The sequence below is a fragment of the Chelonia mydas genome, chromosome 9, assembly GCF_015237465.2.
Source record: "Chelonia mydas isolate rCheMyd1 chromosome 9, rCheMyd1.pri.v2, whole genome shotgun sequence".
Classification (NCBI taxonomy): domain Eukaryota; kingdom Metazoa; phylum Chordata; order Testudines; family Cheloniidae; genus Chelonia; species Chelonia mydas.
In genome coordinates, this window is record NC_057855.1 from 65,462,253 (window position 1) to 65,485,431 (window position 23,179).

A 23,179-nucleotide genomic window follows, 5' to 3' on the forward strand; every position below is an offset into this window, starting at 1 on the left:
GGGCACACCAAGCTGTGGTTACCACAGAAAGGCCCTTGTAAAGTGACTCCTGGACGTGGTAAATGACCATGGTAACAAGGCAGCTTTGTGAGGCACTATTAACTATACCAAGATTTGAGCCTCACACTGCACTACATTCTTTGAACTTTCTGGTGTTGCAGTTCACTTCCTGAGAGAGTGGGTTGAGATATTTAAATCAAATCACAATTTATTCTTAAATATATATAGATTTATCAGTTTAAAAAGAATATGCACAATTTATTGTGTAGCTTTTGGGAATTCTTGGCTAGGCTGTGCCTTGCTTGCCTGGGCTGACAAGCCATCACCGCTACCTTGTTTATTTAAATGTATACTCCTTATCACCGAAGTGGAAGATAAATTGATAATTAAACACTATGTCAAGTTAGGGAAATGTCAGAGTGAAATTCTTGTTGGAAAAGTTATCTTCATTTCTTTTTTCTTAATTCCTTTCATTCAAAGCACTCTCTTCAGCTATCATCAGAGCAACTTCCTGGCTTTTCCCTCAGAATCTGAGCATGTTTTAAAAAAACATCAGAAATGAGCTGGACTGGCTGTCGATGACAGGGCTGTGAATTATGCATTGCCTTGCAATCTAGGCCACAGTGGAAAAAAGGGCTGAATCTCGGGATTTAAAATCAGAGATATTACAAAATGTGGCCAAATGTGAATGATTTTCAGGGTGCCACACCGGTCGGAACAGGGAATTACTGAGGAGTGTCTTCAGACCAGACAGCAATCTTCTCCCATATATGCAGGGACTGATGCAGTTGAACAAACTGTTCATGATTCCTGTCTCACTATTGCATGAGAATCTGAAGAATATTATTAGGAGAGGACTGTGCTGCAGATTCTTACCAGCGCAATGGCTCCTAGTGATTATTACATGCGATGCAAGTTAAAAGGGCTACTTTAACTTATGTCAAGACCCAATCTGGCCTCCAAACAGCCCCAGGATTGGAAGCAGGGGAAAGAAAGGTGACTTTGGACTTGCCCCACTCCTCACCCGCACCAAGATATGCCCTGGTGCAGCTGAGGATCGAGCTCTAAGGGTTTAGCTCAGTCCTACCTGTAACATGAAGATATTTACCAGGAATATGTGTTTGAGTCTTAATTCATTAATACTTACAAAGTGCTTTGAGATCCTTGATGGAAGAAACTATAGATGTAATAAGTGTAATCATGAATATTGTCTGCTATTTCTTCTCCTTCATTTCCATGCAAGGATATTTTGACTGCCAAGCTTTCTGACACAATAATCTCAGATAAGGAGAGTCCAAGGTTACAAATAATCAGATACTTAAATGACTAGAAATCACAGAATGATAATATAGAAGTCTGGATCATGTGCTATATTTTACCAAATGAATTTCCCTAGATTTGGAGAGTTTCAAGATAGAGTCCCAAATGCTACAAAATATTTGTGTTTAAAATATTTCAAACAGAATTTTTTAAGGTATCTGGATGGATATGAAATTACTCATTGAATTTGGATCAGGGTTTCATTAGCCCACCAATAATCTTTAGTGCCACACATGGCTGGTCTAAGCTGTCATACTGAGCATAGTGGTTTAAAGTGGTATGAAGAAAGCATGTGACTACTAGAGAAGGGTGAAATTTTTCATGTAAAACCTTTTTTTAATAAAAGATGTAGATTTAAATCAGCTAGAACAATTTGCAAGTTTGGGTCTGAATGTTTTCATTTAAAAAAATGGGGGGAAATCCCTAAGAATCTAAACTTTTTAAAAAAAAATTTTACATAAAATGTTTGGGGTTTTTATTCAAAACTTTTTTCAAATTTTACTTTATTAACCTTCTAAAACATAAATTAAAGTTTTATATTGTGTTGAACAAAATGTTTTGTTTAACCAGAAATACTAATTTTCAGCATTCTTGGTTCATAAAAAATTTTGTAAAAATTTAGTTTTGGATAACCCTGAAACGATTTTTTAAAATTTTCTTATTTTAGCCACTGAACCAAAAAATTAGTTATTCAGACAACTGTGGTGACTATACCTGCACATAACCAAGATAACTCTCAAAATAGCAATCAGCTTTTTTTCTCTTATTTTTCACATCTTTATTTCCTTAAATTATTTCCAAACTATATTTCTCCCTAGATCTCTATCTTGCCCCGTTTTTTCCTATGGAGCAGAAAATAACTCTTTAAAAAAAAAATCTCTAGTGTAGAAATTTGCAACTTGTCCATTCTTTCTAATAGAAAATGCTGGCACATGCTTTCTGCATGTTGCTTTTACCCCTTTAAGAAATGCACCTATAGACATGAACATTTATCTTTGAATACACATTTGCCTTTGGATATTTTTCTCTTCTTTACAAGCCTACTACAGTTTTCGAATAGATATTTTGCATAAGATGCAGAAAGTAGCCATGTATAACTGATGTCATACAACAATGGGACACTGATAATGTTCATGTTCCAGTCAGCTGAAGCAGTTGCTACTGGAATGGAAAGAGGATAGATTATATTTTGAATGCCTCTTAGGTGAGCTCTAAGTACTAGGCTGTTTGGTTTGTTATACCCTTTTTTCAGTCAACTGAATCTTCCAATATTGACAGTGCCAGTAATCTTCTAGGAATGAGGAGGGACTGGAGCTGTTTCAGAGGCAACTAGGATTCTAATGGAACCAAAGAGAAGTGGAATCAGAGTAAATAAATGTTAATTGAGTGGGCCAACTCCTTAGTTACACAATTCCTACCAAAAAATGGTCACATCTGAAGCTGCATCATTCTTTCAGTGAAGTCCTGTTACTTGCTCAGTTTTGCAGGTTTATTGGCTGAGTGAACTCCAAGAAAACAGGAGCACAGAAGCTTCTTGCAGGTTCCCAGAGCCTTGCCATAATTTCTAGACCACAGAAACCAGAATCAGCACATTCTTGGTGCATATGATTGAAAAATAAATCACATCCAGTCAGTCCAAGTAACATTCGCACAATTCAGTATAAATAGCAAGAGTACCAAAAACAAACTCCAACAATAACATTTACAAACGGGTCACTGAGTTGCTAAAAATAAATAAATATAATAAAAGATCCTTTTCCCACTAGTAGTGGGTAGCATGTATTTTTCCACTGCCTATTAGTAGTCATCCATCACTGTTTCTAGGTTATTGATATTATGTCCACCACAACATGGAACTGACTCAGACCCCTGTGATTGCTCATATGGAAGAACATACTTTAGAAATCAGTTTAATACAGAAGAAATTATTGTTAAACTGAACGTTCACAAAAATTTAGGACCTGACTTTCAAATACCTGGGCACACAATCATGCATGCAAAACTTCAAGAGTAATTACCAAGAATGAGTTTGGGATTTTGCACATGAAAATGGCTACTTAGATTCATAACTGGGAATGGGCACTCCTAGCAGGAAAATATGTGTTTTTTCCCATTGTAGTTAAGGGCTGGCAGCTGTGTACTTTCCCTCACATTATTTGCACTGGTCCATTTATTATTACCATTTTAGATGTACTCAGGGATTTTGGATTTTTTCAAACCAAATACCTGTCCAGATTTTCATCCTATTTTATATTTCTGACTTATTGATTACAGTCTGCCTGTTCCTTTGACACTGCACAAGAAGTGTTGTGTAGAGAGCATTGCTTCTACATAATGTACATTGGTACTATGAAAGATATTGCTTGGGAAATAAAGTGGGCATGAATCATTTTTATGTCCCTATTTAAAACAAAAAAACAAGTAAATCAATTATTTTTTAATATACTTAATTATCTTTTAATGTGTCTCAAGTCACACCGCATATGTACTATAAAAAGGCACTTGGTATGGCCCTCTGAACATGTCATGTACATGCTAATGATGAGAGATGAGACCACTTGCTCTTGCCAAATTTAGAACCGGCTAGCAAAACACGTGCTAAATCAGAGTTTTACTGTCATTGTTAGAGGGTTGGGTTTTTTGGCTCTGGTAAAAAGTGAGTTTCTGAGCGGCCACATGGAGGCAGGAAACAAGAAGTGCACAGTATTTCCAGAATCAGGACAATTCCTTTCAAACAAGAATATTTATGTTTACAATTTGATTTTATTAATAGCTTATGGGGAAGATACATGTAAAAACCAAACTTTAAAAAAATTGTTAAACCCCAGAAGGTTTCTCATTGCTACCAATTATGCAAAAGAGTAAGACTATATTTACTCTATGGTTTGGATCCTAGGGTTTGGTGGGTGTTGCATTCACTAAAGAAGATACAATTCCCTTTGATAAGACGCTCACTAAATGAGTTTGAAAACCAAACACAACTGCACTATGATTAGCATTCTGTAAATCTGTTCATTTACACATACTAAAGGATTTGGGCCAGATTACCTCATGGCATAACTCTACTGACTTCAATGGATTTTCACCAGAAGGGAATTTGACCCCATATATTCATTAAAGCCTAGACTCTGTGCATAAGTAATTGTATATAGTTTTGCTTCTACATTAGTTGAGGTCTTTATTCTGAAAAGTTTGATGTAAGGATTTGTCAAATTTCTGTACTATGTACCTTTGACAGTGCATAAAAAAATCAAAGAAATGCTTAGAGCTACCAAATTGCTACAAAGGTATCAAAGAAATGAGCCCTTTAAAAGAGTGAATTCATCTACAGGTGGTGGTTGAAAGTGTTTGCACAGCTCAGCAAAGGAGCGTGTTAACGTTACTTGTCACATACATTCTGTCAGGCCCTCAAGAGTTCCAGAAAACAATGTTGGTAAAACTTCCTCAGCCATCAGGGTGCACTTTTGCTACTGGTTCTGCAATAAAATTATAAGAATGCATTATACTCACAGGTTACTGTATTCAAATGATAATTTTTGCTTGCTTCTTGCTATTTACAAGGCAATAATCAGCTTCATGTGACTCATCACTTTGTGGGAGTTTAGTGCCAAGGCTGCTTGCACACAAAGGGAAATTACCTAATTATACTAAATTTTACAAATCAAAAAGTGTTCTCTTTTTAACTGTATACGTTTATTTTATATTCCATTAGCAGGGGATGTTTTCCTGTGTAGCCACTTAGCAGGAACATTTATGTAAAACAGTTCATTTTAATTTCTGAAGGAATCAAAACTTAAACAGTTTGTTTCCAAATAAAATCTCTCTGTTTTTCCCGCTCCCTACAATCTGATTAAGGAAACTGTCATTTACTTATCTAGTGTAAGCAGTGGTTCTGCGTTGCATCTTTTATTGAACAGCAGTGCTAATGGGCAAAAAAACCGTCAGGCACTGACTTATATACTTAGACTTACACTGGACTACATTCAACTGAAGAAAAATATTTTAAAATTAATGAGAAGTAAAAGAACTTACTGAAACAAATTTAAATAGGATTAATTCCAACAGATTGATGGAAACAGACAGGGCTTTAAAATCAGCACTTCTTTGAGGAAAGGAGGGCCAGTGGCGAAACTTTGATAAAAATTAAAGTTTCTCTCTCTCCAACATTAATTTTTCAGGAACTTGTTGCAATCCAATGCAGACAATTCTGCACTAGGCAGATATTTCTGATGTAGTCCCTTCTAGCTGAACTGTAAACTGTCACCTTAATCTCTGGAGAATGTCATGCACAGTAAAACTGAAGGAGGGGAAGAAATCAGGAAAATCACTCCTAATTACTGTGGTATCAATTCTGAACCTGATCAGAAGCACCACAAATTCACCCTTACTTCTGATAATGGCAGCAGACCCACAAGGCTGCCTGGCTTCTTGATCGACAGCACTGTCTGATTCGTGAAAATGCCATGGTTTCACTAAACAGGATTTCTAGATTGTGTGTAAGTGGGAGGAGATGATAAAGGTCTTTTCATAACTTAATAACCAGTTACAGAGTTCTGTTTAGTCAGCTTGAATGCTTCATAAAATTGGATTTTTATTAATTTTTTCACCTAAATTTCCTCTCTATGCATTTTTACAAAAGATTATGACATAAAACACTGGTTGAAAGCTAACACACACCTAGAGAAAGGCAGTCTGCATACTTTAAGATGCTTTATGGGCTCTTGTGAACATTAGAGACTGTTTATACTAACCACCTACTAACAAAACAAGACAAAATAAATATATATTGTGAAACTCACTGATATTATTCACTCTGTATACCACTTTTCTCTGTATTTGTTTGAATACCCTGCAAAGCCACTGTGGTTTTTTTTAGGCCGAAAGCAGAATTTTTCTTTCCCTGTTTGCCTTGATACTGTGGGACCACAAGGAAGGAATTTAATTGCTGGCCTATCCAACATTGTGTCAGTGGAAAGACTGTCCTTCCCCCACTACTTTAGGGAAAACTCTGAGGCAGGTTGTTTCATGACTGGTTGGCAGGTTCACAACTCCTTCGATGGTGTCCTGGCCAAATTCCAATCTCATAATTACATTCCACCTACCTAAAATTCCCCCAGCAGTTTAATTTGGACACTATATTATTCCCCTCCCCATTTCCTGAACTGTTGTGCAGCATTGCTGCTCTGTTCTGACTCAGACATGGGTGAAGTAACTTCTGTGAGTGTCTAAATTCTGTTCTATTTTCTTCACTGCTTGTGTTAGAAAGGCAAGCAGGACTCGGCCCACTGGGCTGAGAGTGGTATACATCATTTGAAAGTTGTTCAGCAGAGCTGGTTGGAACTTTTGCTGAAACTGAATCAGTTTCTATTAAACTAGGGAGGGAAGGGGAGAAAGAGAGAGACTCTGTTGCTCGGTGGTTATGGAACTGGCCTGGGATGTGGGGGAGACAGATACAAATTCCTGATTTGGAGTGATCTGAGATAAAAAACTCTGTTCTAAATCAGGCAGAGCAGGTACTTGAATTTGGATCTCTCCCATCTCTGGCCAGTGCCCTGACACATACACACCACCCATGATATAGACACAAAGACACATACACACTTTCTTCTATTTTTGTGAAAATGTTTGACAGGTTTTGGTTTTGTTCCAATACTGATCAAAAACAAATACTGAAACCTCAAAAGTTGCCATGAAACAGCATTGTTATCCTCCGATCAGCTCGATTATTCAATTCTGTGTTCAGGAAGTTCACACTTGATGAGAGGTGACTTAAATAGCTGCTCCAGTTTCTGTCTCCTTGAGTAGGACCTTCTATTCATTCAAATTTTAAAATGATTTTAAAATCAATGGAAATTGATACTAAGCAGTTGCAGAATAATAATTCTTGAGGGCTGAACCAGCAGGTAGACACAAAGAAAGAGTAATTTTTGTTTTGAGATTCTCATTTCAGACTGTGGAAGAGCTGTCATTTTCAAAGTTCCTTTTTGGAAGGTAAAAGTAGTTTACTACTAACTTCCACAAATATTTCAAACACCTATTTTCAAAAATCCCTTAGGGAATTAGGTGACCAATTCTCACCAAAATTCAATGGGAGTTGGTCACCAAACCGCCTCAGGTGCTTAGAATCACCCTCCTAAAGCCATGGGGAAAAAGGCAATGAGGAAATGGACAAAACAAGGCACCCTGGTATATTTAAGAGGAATGGATAACATCTACAAGCATGAGTTTGGACAAATGGAGAATCAGAGAAGTGTGAAGGAGATATAAAAATGATAAAAGGTAGAGAACAAAGCAGGAAAGGCAGGGAGAAGACAAGAAAAGAGGAAGAGAGGCATAGGCACTGGAACTAGGGATTCTGGGCATGCTGCTGCACCCCCTGACTTGAAGTGGTTTTAATTATTTACAGTTTGATTCAACAATTCAGCACCCCCATAATAAAAATTGTTCCAGCACCCTGAAGAGGGGGTGAAAAAATGGACTTTGTGTCTTACTTAGAACTTCACTGACTCATTATTCTGGCCTTGTCTTGTGGTGACACCATTTATTCAGCAATTTCTATGTATTTCATTCCCTGAAGCAAAGCATGTGGTGGTGGTTGGATACATTGTAATAAGCTGAATGATAGATTTTGTGGATAAATAGTTTGGGTTGCTCAGTGATTGTCAGTCTGTTGTGATGTATATTCATAGAGAACATGTTTGTTTGCCTACTGAGGAGAGAGAATGGAAAGAATAGAGAAAATCAATTTGGGCTCAATGACCTGCATTGGTTATTTTAGTAAGTGACTTAATAGTTACTGTAAATTCTTGTGACACTCTCATGCCCCATTCAAAAGCATTTGATTGGCTTGATGGCAGTACACACAATACAGCCAAATTACACATTTTCCCTCTTCTGTTAGTGGCATCCTCCCAAGAAAGCAGCGTGACATGTGATGGGTGTTCAGTGAGCCTGATAGTGGCTAATAGCATGGGACTGGGAGACAAGAACTCCTGAGTCCTAATCCTGGTTCTTCTCCATTGACTCATGTACCCTTGGAGATTGTCACCCAGCCTTTCTCAGGCTCTAATTCAACTCCAATATAAGTCATTTGGAGTCTTTCCAAATCAGACACAATTACTTTATAGATCAAATAGGGACAATGTAGTGTGGATTAGTTAGTTTACCAATGCACTAAATGTGTAAACTGTCATATGTGCTAAATACTGTGTTGACTAATACATGCTAGCTAGCATATATATATATGTGTGTGTGTATTATCTACACCATATATATTTATATAAATATTAGCGTACATTAAGCACCCCTAAAATTAAGAACAAATATTGTAACAGTGATAGAGCCTAAACTGGCCTATAGTGTACAATAATCCTGTTCATTTATGCTAAGTATCCCATAATTCCTTGCATTTGCTGAAGAAAGCATTTTGTATACACAGATAGGAAACTTGGCAAAATGAAGATACATTTCATTCTATGTCTTCGTGTAACCTAGGGAAGTACTTTCATGGACCAATACCTGGAATACTAGTATCCAAAACTACGATAAGGAAGAAAAGGAACAATGTGTTAGGGAACTGGGACAAACTGATGGGTTGGATTTTAGTGAAGTGTTGAGATCTGTAATTTGTAAAATCATCATATAAATAATACCAGCTGAAATGTGTAACTTTGGAGCACACCTGCATAAATTGAATGTAACATCACTGCATAAGATGGTTTCCTGGAGACTGCTATTGCATAGAACTTTTTTTCCTGTACTATATTATTATTGGCTTAGAGCAATAAACCTGACTGACATTGGTTATTTGAGTTCTTGAATATATTTCATAACAGCCCAATGTGTGCTCAAGCAATTGATTATACAATTTATACAAATTGGTGAGTTAGCCAGGAGCCATCTAGCCAAAAGATCAGTCAAACCAAGCAGTACAGGGTTGCTGCCTAACTGCTTGGTGGGGGATAATGGTCATTAAGTAGTGGGACACTAGTTTTTGTTAATTTAACTTACACTCGTGCAGATGGCCAGGCCAGGCTGTGGGGTCGGGGGTGGAGTTCTATAATAAGCAATACTATGGCAAAATGCCTTTTTTAAGTAACTCATTTTATAGATAGTGCATGATAAAGCACTTTAGGCAAAATGCCAATATGTTAGGAATTCCTAGGCAAAAAGCCACATTTTAATCTTATGTATACTTAAAGCACTTACTTTGGCTAAATGCCAGACATAAAATAAAAAGAGAGGAAAAGAATTCTCTCTCGTGTAATCCATTTGGCATGCAGGCAAAAGGAAAAGGCACTGGGGGAACACATTCAGGTTTTGCAGGAGCGCTGCCCTCCCAGAGCCACACATCCTGGTTTCCAGCTGCCCCCACCCCCAATGCTCTAACCCAAGGAACCCCACTCCCCTCTCAGAGCTAATAATATAACCTTCTTTCACAGATATTTTTCCATACATGTCAAGCATCTCATGCCCCTTTCACAAGCAGTATGATTGACTTGATGGCAGTTCATACCAGTTGGCAGTTTTTCAAAGAGACATTATTAAGGGCACAAGAGCAAACTATCCCACTGTGTAGGAAAGATAGGAAGTATGGCAAGAGACCACCCTAGCTTAACCAGGAGATCTTCAATGAGCTAAAACTCAAAAAAGAGTCCTACAAAAAGTGGAAACTCAGTCAATATAAAAAATAACACCAGTATGTAGGGAGAAAATTAGAAAAGTCAAGGCACAAAACGAGATCAAACTAGCCAGGGACATAAAGGGAAACAAGAAAACATTCTACAAATACCTTAGAAGCAAGAGGAAGACCAAGGACAGAGTAGGCCTGTTACTCAATGAGGGGGGGAAAGACAATAACAGAAAATGTGGAAATGGCAGAGGTGCTTACTGACTTCTTTGTTTTGGTTTTCACCAAGAAGGTTGGTCGCAACTGAACATCTAACAGTGAATGCCAGTGAAAATGAGGTAGGATCAGAGTCTAAAATACGGAAAGAACAAGTCAAAAATTACTTAGACAAGTTAGATGTCTTCAGATCACCAGGGCCTGATGAAATGCCTGCTAGAATACTAAAGGAGCTGACTGAGCCATTAGCAATTATCTTTGAAAAGTCATGGAAGACATTCCAGAAGACTGGAAAGGGGCAAATATAGTGCCCATCTATAAAACAGGAAATAAGGACAACCCAGGGAATTACAGACCAGTCAGCTTAACTTCTATACCCAGAAAGATAATGGAGCAAATAATTAGACAATCAATTTGCAAACACCTAGAAGATAATAAGGTGATAAATCACAGTCAGCATGGATTTGTCAAGAACAAATCATGTCAAACCAACCTGATAGCTTTCTTTGACAGGGTAACAAGCCTTGTGAATAGGGGAGACATGGTAGATATGCTATATCTTGACTTTAGTAGGGCTTTTGATACAGTCTCGCATGACCTTCTCATAAACAAACTAGGGAAATACAACCTAGATGGAGATACTATAAGGTGGGTGCATAACTGGTTGGAAAATCATTCCCAGAGAGTAGTTATCAGTGGTTCACAGTCATGTTGGAAGGGCATAACGTGTGGGGTCCCACAGGGATCGGTTCTGGGTCTGGTTCTGTTCAATATCTTCATCAATGATTTAGATAATGGCATAGAGAGTACACTTATAAAGTTTGTGGATGAAACCAAGCTGGGAGGGGTTGCAAGTGCTTTGGAGGATAGGATTAAAATTCAAAAGGATCTGGACAAACTGGAGAAATGGTCTGAAGTAAATAGGATGAAATTCAATGAGGACAAATGCAAAGTACTCCACTTAGAAAGGAACAATCAGTTGCACACATACAAACTGAGAAATGACTGCCTAGGAAGGAGTACTGTGGAAAGGGATCTGGGAGATCATAGTGGATCTCAAGCTAAATATGAGTAAACAGTGTAATGCTGTTGCAAAAAAAGCAAACATCATTCTGGGATGTATTAGCAGGAGTATTGTAAGCAAGACATGAGAAGTAATTCTTCTGCTCTACTCTGCACTGATTAGGCCTCAACTGGATTATTGTGTCCAGTTCTGGGTGCCACATTTCAGGAAATTGGAGAAAGTCCAGAGAAGAGCTACAAAAATTATTAAAGGTCTAGAAAACATGACATATGAGGGAAGATTGAAAAAAAAATGGGTTTGTTTAGTCTGAAGAAGAGAAGACTGAGAGGGGACATGATAACAGTTGTCAAGTACATAAAAGGTTGTTACATGGAGGAGGGAAAAAAATTGTTCTTCTTAACCTCCGAGGACAGGATAAGAAGCAATGGGCTTAAATTGCAGCCAGGGCGATTTAGGTTGGACATTAGGAAAAACTTCCTAACTGTCAGAGTGGTTAAGCACTAGAATAAATTGCCTAGGGAGGTTGTGGAATCTCCATCATTGGGGATTTTTAAGAGCACGTTGGACAAACACCTGTCAGGGATGGCATAGATAATACTTAGTCCTGCCTTGAGTGCAAGGGACTGGACTAGATGACCTCTCGAGGTCCCTTCCAGTTCTATAATTCTATGATTCTATGATACAGACAAATTATATGTTTTCCCTCTTCTATTAGTGGAGTCCTCCCAAGTAAGGAGTGTGAAATGTGCTGAATGTTCATTAAATGAGACTTAGTGGCTAATAGCATAGGATTGGGAGCCAATAACTCCTGAGTTCTCATCCTGGTTCTTCTCCACTGATTCATGAGCCTTGGGGATAGTTAGCCTCTCTCAGGGTGTAATCCAACTCCAATGTAAGTCATTTGGAGTCCTTCCAAATCAGACACAATTACTTGATTGCTCTCTATAAATATATCAGAGGGATAAATACCAAGGAAGGAGAGGAATTATTTAAGCTCAGTACCAATGTGGACACAAGAACAAATGGATACAAACTGGCTATCAGGAAGTTTACACTTGAAATTAGATGAAGGTTTCTAACAATCGGAGGAGTGAAGTTCTGAACAGCCTTCCAAGGGAAGCAGTGGAGACAAAAAACCTATCTGGTTTCAAGACTAAGCTTGATAAGTTTATGGAGGGGATGGTATGATGGGATAGCCTAATTTTGGCAATTGATCTTTGACTATTAGCAGTAAATATGCCCAATGGCCTCTGATGGGACGCTAGATAGGGTGGGATCTGAGTTACTTCAGAGAATTCGTTCCTGGATGTCTGGCTGGTGAGTCTTGCCTACATGCTCAGGGTTTAGCTGATCGCCATATTTGGGGTTGAGAAGGAATTTTCCTCCAGGGCAGATTGGCAGAGGCGCTGGGGGGGTTTCGCTTTCCTCTGCAGCGTGGGGCATGGGTCACTTGCTGGAGGATTCTCTGCACCTTGAAATCTTTAAACCACAATTTGAGGACTTCAGTAGCTCAGACATAGGTCAGGGGTTTGTTACAGGAGTGGGTGGGTGAGATTCTGTGGCCTGCGTTGTGCAGGAGGTCAGATTAGATGATCATAATGGTCCCTTCTGACCTTAAAGTCTATGATTCTACTTTATAGATCAAATAGGGATAATGTAGTGAGGATTAGTTAGTTTACCAATGTGCTAAAAGTGTAAACTGTCGTATGTGCTAAATACTGTGTTGGCTAATATATGCTGGCTAGCATATTTATAGCTATATTAATAACTTTAACAAAGCCCTGGCTACCTAGGTTTTCACATACACCAGTACAATGAACATCCTGGCCATTTTACAGCCAGTGGGGAAACAGAAGTACTATTCTTCTCCAAAAGCGCAGGCCCCTCTAAAACCTGAGCTAAATCAATACAGGATTTGTGATACACTCTTCAGATAATTACAGGAGTATTTAAATATTCAATTCTAGAGCTCCCATCATTCATGGTATCTAGGCAGAGTAGTTCACATGATTGAGTACTTAACATTAAATGTAAGAGGAACAAACCACAATGCTTACCTGCTGCTTGCTGCATTTAGACACTGTGAATAAATTGAGCAACTGTCTTGTCAAGCTTGAACAAAATAGAAGTATTGAAAACGTTAGGCCTCAAACTTCCGTATGCTTTAAAATGCAAGCCTTGCAAAAACAAAACTTATGCTTGTGGCTTGTCGTCAGGACGCGCTGCAACCAGACAATAATTTATGCTGACTCCTATGTACTTATCAACCCCAAATTACCTACATTCAAAATCTAATTGGCTACCGAAAATAAATAGGCCTCAATTATACGAACAACTAACCATTGGACATAAAAATTAAATATGCATCAATTATACAACTAGGGCAACCACATAAACAATGTGGCCCACCCTGATTGGTTGGTCTGTTCTAAAACACGGCCATCAGATCAGATAAAAAGAACGAAGGCACAGGTGTTTTCAGTACCCACACCCCCTGAACTGAAGGGACGTGCACTTCTCGACTGTCTGTACCTGGCCGGTGTGGAAAGCGGCTGATTGAAGGATAACGTATTTTTGGACAAATGCAGGGTAAGTCTATGGAGTAAAGAAGTCTGGTCACTCGAGCCGAATTGATCATAGCTTTATCGATACTGTAGTATAAAATCAATAGTAGCTGGCTGATGCATAATAGCTTTGCATGTATTAGTGCTTGTCTTTTAAGTAGTCCGAGCAAATGCATGTAGCGCTGTCGTTCATCAGCTTTATGTTGCCTTTGAAATAGTTTGTCACCAGGAATATAGAGCTGGTGAATAATAGCTTTACTTATGCTTGTCTTCAGGTCTTTTATTATGACCTGCCAGGACCAGCATATGTAGAGTCACTGTTCAGAAACTCGCAAATGGTCCACAATATTACATGTACTTGCGCTTGTCTTCAATATAATCTGCCTTTTGTATTAATTCTTATTCAGTGCTGGTGTTTGGTTTTCCTTTTCTTGTTTTGTTTATGCTGTTACTATAGTCGAAAATCATTAAAAGCCTTTCTTGAGGAATAATTAGTAGTTCTTACTTATTTTATACGGACACCACTTAACCTCATTACATCTGTGTTGGGTGGTGGGAAGTAGCGAACACCCCGGGGTGAAATAGGACCCCGAGGCATGCCTCCTTCTTCCTTTATCTCCACAGATACATGACATATCTAGTCAGTTAGTGAAGGATAAAGGATTTCATAGTTTTAATCAGTTGGAAAAGCCAGGCAGAGAGATGGCCACGCTTTGAAAGATCCAAGTTTACCCAAGTATACTTAGAGTGGGAACAAGTTACAGAGATATGGGAATGCCCTGCCTTCAACTCCCACAAACTTCACACAAACAATGGAGTTGCAGTGTCCTGGATGAGCATAGGTGGCACAGTGGGCTAGAGGTGGAGAGGACTTTTTTATCCTTGGTCTGTTCCATTTAGGATTTTCCATGTAGTTATCAGCACCAATAATTTCACCTGGCAGTCAAGTAGCAGCCTGTGCAGAGAATAAAACACAGGTGTAATGTGTTTTCCTTGAAGAATAACCATTATCACCCACAACCAGGTATTCAGCTGATGCTGTTAGTGAATGTCCTAAGACTCTGTTTGAGTTTCAAGTATGATATTCCAGTTGGCTTTGCTTGATCCTACTTTGAAATTCTCAGATGGAGAGCATTCTAGAAGTACAATGTATTCTTTACAAGCATCAGTGACTTACGTCTGACATACCTCCTTTTGAGATAGGAATGTATTTTATGCTTATAGTTGAAAACTGAAGCACAGTGAGGTTAAGCACTTCCATAAAGTTACACAGGAGGTCTGCAGGGAAAAGCAAGACTAGAACCCAGAACATTTAAGTCTCAGTTCTGTGTTCTTTAGATCACTCTTCCCGTCTAATATATCATCTCTAGAATTATCACACATAAGGATGGCTCTTCCAAAAAATAGCAACAATTCAAGGTAGATGGAATATATTGCCTAACAGTAGGCCTCAGGGTTTGTTCAGAGACATCTCTTCTTTACCAAACCAGTTTGGTCCATCACTTCTATTCATCCCTTCTGGCATACTGACAACCTGTTTATTGACCGTCCACTAGGTCTCCTGTTGTATATCTAGCACATATAAAATGAGCAGAGGCTTGTTGTTTGCAGTGTTGTTGTAGCCATGGTGGTCCCAGGATATTAGAGAGATGAGAAGGGTGAGGTAATATCCTTTATTGGATCAACTTCTGTTGGTGAAAGAGACAAGCTTTAGAGCTTACACAGAGCTCTTCCTCAGGTCACATATTCTTCAGAGGCATATTATCTTTTACATGTCCTTTATAAACCCTGTGCTAATCTGTCAAGATTCTTTTTCATTTACACAAGTAACTATAGAGATTAGGAGGTATTGGATTATTTTCTAGCAGTAGACAAACCTAAAAAAAAATATGGTTTTGACCAGATAGGCGCTCTCAAAACTCAGATGTATATCCAAACTATAGTGGTTATTTTGCAAGAATGGTTCTTTGGGGGAGATTTTCAGTACATCCAGCTTCTGGGCAGGCTGGAATGACTGCCAGTAGAACCTCCCTTGCTGTATTTTGGCACTTCCTCCACCAACCATTCCAGCAGGTGGAAAGGCAAAAACAAGTGAAAAATATTATTATTAGTTTAACTGAACTTTATTGAACTTCCTAAAATCTTTCGGTTCAGTTTCTGTTTGACTTACCCATTACATTTGGATCTGTTTTTATTTATCCAAGTATATTTGCCCAGCACTAACATTGCCTCTTTCCTTTTTGAATTATTGCAGATGCTTGTTAGTTACATCCACCCCACAGCTGCCTTTTATAACTAAGGATCTGTTTGAAAAGGCCTTGGGCATCACAAGGAAAGTTTCACCAGCAGCAGATTTTCCTGGTCATGATGAACACAAAACAGTAAGAAAATCTAATTTATTTTTTGTGAAAGTTGGGGAGTATGAGGAAGAAATATACCACGGAACCGCTATTCCTATGCATTCAACTTTCCAAGTAAAACACACCACATGCAGTACTGTATAAAGAACAACAACATAAATACTTAGTCCTGACTTCCATGAAAATTTAAAATGCATTGGTTCTAGTTAAAATTGATCTTTGAGAAAATAGATATTGGTTCCACCCAAAAGAAAATATTTAATAAATAAAATGCACTTCTCTGACCACTGTATATTAAGTGATAAATATACTGATGTAGGTGAGTGATCCAAGTGGTGGTTTCAATAAAATTGTTTATCATTGTTTCACTTAAAATGGGCACAGGCTGTAGAACAAATTGGCTGGCATTCATATGGATTGATTGTGAAAATATGTGATTCCTGCTTTTTCCAAGCTAACAACCTGTCTGTCCCCAGAATTTTAGATTCACAGGTCCTATGGAGTGAGTACTAGGGAGAGAGGAGGGGGAAGATATAGTCCCCCTGTGGGGCCCCAGAAAAGGTTTAAGGTGGAACTGATCTTAATTTTTCCCTCTCAAAGTGAATTTTAGAGGGTTTGAAGAAAAGTGTTGGACTGATAACCTTGGAGACTGAAGTAAGTAATATATTCATGTAACAGGTATAGCACAGGCTATGGTGCTGCATATGTCCCCACCAACATGCACGAAGATCAAACAATCACCTACACTAAGATTCTCAAAAGTGAGTAGTGATTTTGAGTGCCCATTTTTAGACACCTCAGTGTGGCCTGATTTTCAAAGACTATATGGTGCCTGAATTTGGGAGACCAAAATGACTAGTCACTTTTGAAAATCTTATCCCTAGTCTAGATTCTTAACTGGTATTTTCATCAAGGGTTTCAGTGTCAGCGCATCCATTCAAATATTTGTAATTCTAGAAAGTCAAGCAACATTAATAATTGTGGCTGGTTATCAGGGTATTTAAAGGGACCTCTCTGCAATATGTAGCAAGTAAATCCTGAATCTAATTATAATCTACGGCCAGTGTCTATGCCTATGTCTATTAAAGCATTTATTTACACTTAAAGAGGAGGAGCTGATTGTATTGATCTCTCTTACTTAAAATGGCTTGGGATGATCAATTTTGGGCTGTAAACGTCTGATGTTTTAAATGCATTAACTTAATACCCCCTTTAAGTATTACCAGTTGTCAACTTTGTTAACCTATGGTGTGAAGCTATTTCCACAAAATAAAATGGCAATGGATAGCACAAAGATGAGGAGGAGGATTTAATAATGTTAAGCAAAACAAATCTTCATCTTAGCCTATAACCTCTGTTTCTCCAGGGCAATCTTGTGTATAAAGTAAAACTTCTGACTATGCATTTTTGTACATCATGTAGCAGCAGAAGCCAAGTAAAAAACCTCTACCTTGACATAGCTCCCTCTGTTGTTTTATTTTCTAAAGCATCCATTGCCCAAAAAAATGAGCTTCAGTACAAAATTAAAATAGTAGACTCAACAGACAAGAAATATAGGTCATTCAAGCAACATGGGCAGAGAAAATAATCTAAAACCATTAATGAACAGCAGAGGAGAAAAAGACAGAAATGAACTGATATGAACTGAAATGCCTTACTTGCAGAAAGCTTTGAATACAGCTGCAGACTTATTCATCAGACATGCATAGGAAGGGAGTTCCACAGAGATGGTTCCTGAACTGAAAAAACCCTGCCCTCAGGCAGCTTCAGATGGAGAAACAGAATCTCTGGTCAGAGGGCAAGGATATAGCCATACAATCACAGCTGTCTTGGACCAGCATAAGGGGAGAGATGGGTACTCCAGTACCTTGGATTTGGGTTATTTAATGTTAAAACAGTGACAGAACTGGTTGAAGGTTTGCTTTCAAAGTACTTTTAGTAGAAGATGTGAAGTATTGATGGTGCATCTGTGTGCTAAAATAGCAATGGTGAGGGATCAACACAAAAATGTGAGGCAATGGAAAGTGGAAAAAATTAAACTTACAGGGTTTGAATTAAAACAATGTCATGTGAAAGTTGGACACAATGTGGGGAAGGCTCATACTCTAGTCAAACATTAACCACTTGACTGCTGCAAACCTGCAGATAAGGTGCATCTGCTGTATTGCTGAACATACTGCACCATGTATGTCTGGAACCTGAACATTGCATTGATTGCAGTTGAATGCATCAACACAGCAGATGCAGTGCAGCAAAGGAGTTAAATATTGTAAGAGTCTTCACTCAAGAAAACCTATTGCTTATCCAGCTCCCATTTGAGTGGTTTTTTCCTTCTTTGTATATCATGGAAGAGAGTGTATACTCTGGTGGTTAAGGCAGAGGGATGAAGGTCAGGATCCTTGTATTCTAATTCTGTCTCAGACACTAGCTCACTGTAGCTTTGGCCAAGTCACTCAAAATTCCTCTACCTTGATTTGTCTATCTTGGGTGTAGGAATAGTTAATGCTTTTTAAAAGCCTTATGAATTTTGGATGAAAATTATGTGCAAATTGTATTATGATCTGCTAGAAAACTGCATTTGCTTTAACCTAAAATCTTATATACTGCTTACTAATGTATGTATCTGCATATTGTTGAGTTATACCCTTTTTAGAATCTCTGTAGAGCTTCATTAACCAATCAAAATGACAGACATGACATGTAATGAAATATTTATACATTCCATGTTTTGGGGGCCCTCTGGAGTCCAACTGTAAGATCCAGGATTCCCCATTTTCTTACCAAACTCTCCCACAAAGTCTCAGCAAGGGATCAAATATCCTTTGGCAGAGTTCTGATTTTTTCTTCCAACCTCCAACACAGCTGCTTTTTTCACTGAAAAAAAATCAAAACATTTCTGTAAGTTATTCACTTCATAATCATATGTATTCTTTAAACATGTAAAGGCACACATTGTCCAAAATGAAAATATGCTGTCCATAATAAGTCTGACTTGCACTTACACACATGCACAGGTACTCACGCTCCTAAATTTCTCAAAAGTGAATGAATTTGCCTACCATTCCACATTTCAGATCCTTGGTATACAAGGATAACATTTTCCTACAAAGTCTGGGGAAAATCAGACAAGAGGTATAGGAGGTGTGGCCATCAAAGTTAAGTTAACAAGGAGTCTGGTGGCATGCATCTGAAGAAGTGGGTTTTTTATCCATGAAAGCTTATGCCCAAATAAACCTGTTAGTCTTTAAGCTGCCACCGGATTCCTTGTTGTTTTTGTGGATACAGACTAACACGGCTACCCCCTGAAAGTTAAGATAGGGTTTTATTTTGGGCAGAGTTTTCTGACTTCAAAATGACTTGACCTAGATATGCCCAATTTACTTTACTCTAGCTGGAGTTGGTGAGTAGTGTCTCTTACTAATTTTAGAGAGGTATTGAGATAATTAGCTGTATTCCTATACAGAAAGCACACCTGGCTAATGTGCACATAAAGCATGCATAGAATTCTGCATGTTCTGGTGTAGATTTCTTTTTTTAATTTCGGCCCCATGGCCTCATAAAGCAATATTGATCTGGAGATCGGAAGAGAGAAGCCACATGTGGAGGTGGGAGCCAAAATGAAAAAAAGAACGGGGTTCCTCTCTGTGCAGTTTGGGAGCTCTGCCTGCGTCCTTGTATGCATTTCGCTTCTGAGGCCTGTCATTTCAACGTCCCAGGACCAGATCCTCAAAAGTATTTAGACATCTAACTTCCATTGACTTCAGTGGCAATTAAGTACTTAAATACCTTTGAGTATCTGGATCCCAGTGCCTTGAAATAGCCGCTGGAGCATTTTTTAGAACCTATGTCTTTAAACTGCAGTTCAAGTTGCGTAGATGTGGCAGCAATATTTCGGGGAAAAGAAAAATGATCTTTTAAGAAATCACAGCTCAGGGTTTTGGGGACAGGTTTGTGATTTTTTTCTGTTTTAGAAGTATGGAAATTCACTTTGGATCCACTAAATTAATTATATATTTCCAAATACTTTATTTAGATATTACTTATTCATTTTCCTTTATATTGTAAAAGATAAGAGTCCTGATCAGTAGCTGTACACGTATTTGCAATATTTAAACATACAATGATTTATAACATCAATTACTACTACAGCTCCATCTTTGCCATGTAACATCCCTAATTAATGATGGCCAGGGAAAGAAAAGACATAAGAATTTGCCATCCCCAGTCCCCCAGCCACTCACCAACGTCAAAATCCCACCCTCTCCTTCTAAAAGACAAAGAGAAAGGATGGACTTTGCCATGTGAAAATATATGATTAAGGTCATGCAAACAACCTTAGCATTGCCCCCATACAACTGCCAGTCTGCCATATTACACCCTACCTTCCTTATTTTGTAAGATGTGGTCTTATGAGTACTTTCCCTGAATTAGTTCAGTTACATTTCCATAGGACTTTAAACTTCCATAGCTATGAAGGCGACATTTTACATTCAGGAAAAGCATGTATTTGTTCTATCGGTGTATAGAACATAGTAAATCTGAACTACAAAACATTTTTCCCTTTGTCATAGAGTCATAGACTATCAGGGTTGGAAGGGACCTCAGGAGATCATCTAGTCCAACCCCCTGCTCAAAGCAGGACCAATCCCCAATTTTTTTTGCCCCAGATCCCTAAATGGCCCCCTCAAGGATTGAACTCACAACCCTGGGTTTAGCAGGCCAATGCTCAAACCACTGAGCTATATGGAGTACGATCCTTAGTCACCACACTAACCTGTGCTTTTACCATATATATCCCATAATTTAAGGATTTCAGACTTGGAGATTTGCATCTGTCGATGGACTAGCTATGGTGACATGTACTGTACCTTTTGGGGAGAGTGGGGACTGGCTTTCCTTAACATGCTTGATTTCATTGAGGAGATAAAATGCATGCATCTCTTTGGGGCTGTTGATAAATTACATAACACATTGTAGGGGGTGGTCTTTTTGCATGACAGAGTGTTGGTTGGAGTATTACAAAGTGCTACAAGTGGGTGGGTGGGTCTTGAAAATCACCAAAAAATGTGTTATGTAATTTATGGACAACCCTTTTCTGCTATCTATGTATGCTCATAAAAAGGCAGGCAGAAGTCCTGGGAGTTGGTAATGTATGCATGAATCAAATTTAGTTTAATAATACTATAGTGTGGAATTGTTATAAGATTCAGAGAGAGAGAGAGAGAGGTGATAATTCTAGAGAACACTGATCATTTGATGCTGCATGACCTTGGTAATAAGGCTAATACAGAGAGGTTATTATTGGGGCAGGGGTACAGTTATAGGTATTTGGGTAAAAGTAATTGTGCATTTCCAACTTAAGGCTTCTGTGACCTTGGAATAATATATAGACATCTATTCATTTTGTAATTGGCCTATTATGATAGTACATAGGCACCATGAACACCCTAGCAGATGGAGCCCATAGGCCCACGATTCCCCATTTGGGTGATGAGACAAAGACTGGGTCAGGTTTCTGTTCATTTTGGAAACATTTCACACTGCCTAAATCATTTCAGAGTCAAATGCTTGTGTTCTCTTAGGTTGCACTAATTGGTTCACCCTTGTTTGTAGTCAAAGCTCAAAGGTACACTCTTCAGGTCATCAATCTACTGGAGAGCTGTGTCTGATCTACAGACATGAACAGAAATCTTTGTATTAAGCATTTTAATCTAGAGAGAGAACACAGGGTGTTGTATCAAGCTTCAGATGTAGTACTGTGCATTATGGGACCAATAGATATGTACTGTGTTAAAACTGGAAATGAAAATACTGTAGTATGCCTACAGCTGGGGTTCTCAACAATTTCTGGCTATGACAGTTGAGGAGAACTCCCCTCATCCCACCTCACTTTTGCTTTGCATCAATCTGAATTTTAGATTGATATGTTCTCATGGCAAGAAAGTGTGTTGCTTTGATAAGGTGAGTAAACTGCCATCGTAAAAGTGCTATGCAAAATTACTTAGTGGCTCTTTAAAATATGAGCTTGAATTTAAGGGTGCCACTGCTTCTTACCTTACTTGCCATTAGAGACAATGGCATTGTTCTAGTTAATTACTTATGGCAGGGTTGGTTGGACTCATGTGATGGTGTTACGGGAAATATAAAATGGAAAATGACTTAGGGGACTTAAATAAGATGCTTTAAAGTACATAGCAGATCCCCTTATTCTGGGTGACTTCTAAATTTGATCAGTGGTACATAATCTGTGATTGTGTAAAATTACATACAACCCTGTGACAAGTAAAGTAAAATTGTTTTTATGAAGTTTGCTTAGACTTCCTTGATTGTGATTATAGAGCAGTATACTGTGACAGATTTTTGTTACCAATTTGCCTGAGGCATTAGTAGATCAGGCTGAGGCCACAGGATTGATAAGGGAGGAGATGAAGTAACACACCAAGTGTTTAAATTTTAAAGCTTTATTGATAAAATAATAAAATAACAGCGAAGAGTGATGGGTGCTCCCCAAGTCATTTAGAGGAAGGAAGAAAGCGTTAGTGTCCCCAGCCCTAACCCACTTTTATACTTACACATGCTCTACCCAAGGCTGGCCAAGCCTGGGTGTAACGTAAGAAGAAGAGGGGGAAGGGTGGATGGGAGTTCTGTTCTGGGCCCAGGTCGTCCGGGGTTTGCTGTGATTTCTGAATTGCTCCAGCTTTTAGAAGGGTTTTAAGTTCTGGGCTCCGTTGTGGGTATTTCATTCCATGACCTCTGTTCCTGGTGCTCTTTATGCCAGTCTACACCAGTTTTCTGTGGTCTCCTTGACTTTTCCAAAACACACCAGTTAGACTTTGTTGTCCTCTTTGTTTTTCTCCATGTTGGCCTTCGTTTTCCTCTCTTGTTATGGGCTGGCTCTGCGGGTTTGTTCAGTTGATCTCCCTTTCTCACAGCTTGCCGGTGGATTCTGGGGCCCCCTCTTTCTTGGCAGACAGCTGAGAATTAGATGTGTTGTGTGCCTTGAGCTGTCTGGAGTCAGCGTCTTATCTTTGGGCCTAGCAGGAGCATGGAGTTAACCCATGTTTTG

General features: G+C 38.6%; 1 long non-coding RNA gene across 1 annotated transcript in view; it reads left to right on the forward strand.

Annotated features, from left to right (window-relative positions):
• LOC122461814 overlaps positions 1–18,653 on the forward strand; it is a 94,548-nt gene extending 75,895 nt beyond the window's left edge. The window contains exons 2-3 of the long non-coding RNA XR_006284013.1: positions 16,008–16,134; positions 17,601–18,653. This is a non-coding gene — a long non-coding RNA (uncharacterized LOC122461814). The remainder of the gene's footprint in view (positions 1–16,007; positions 16,135–17,600) is intronic.
• The last annotated feature ends 4,526 nt before the right edge of the window (positions 18,654–23,179 follow it).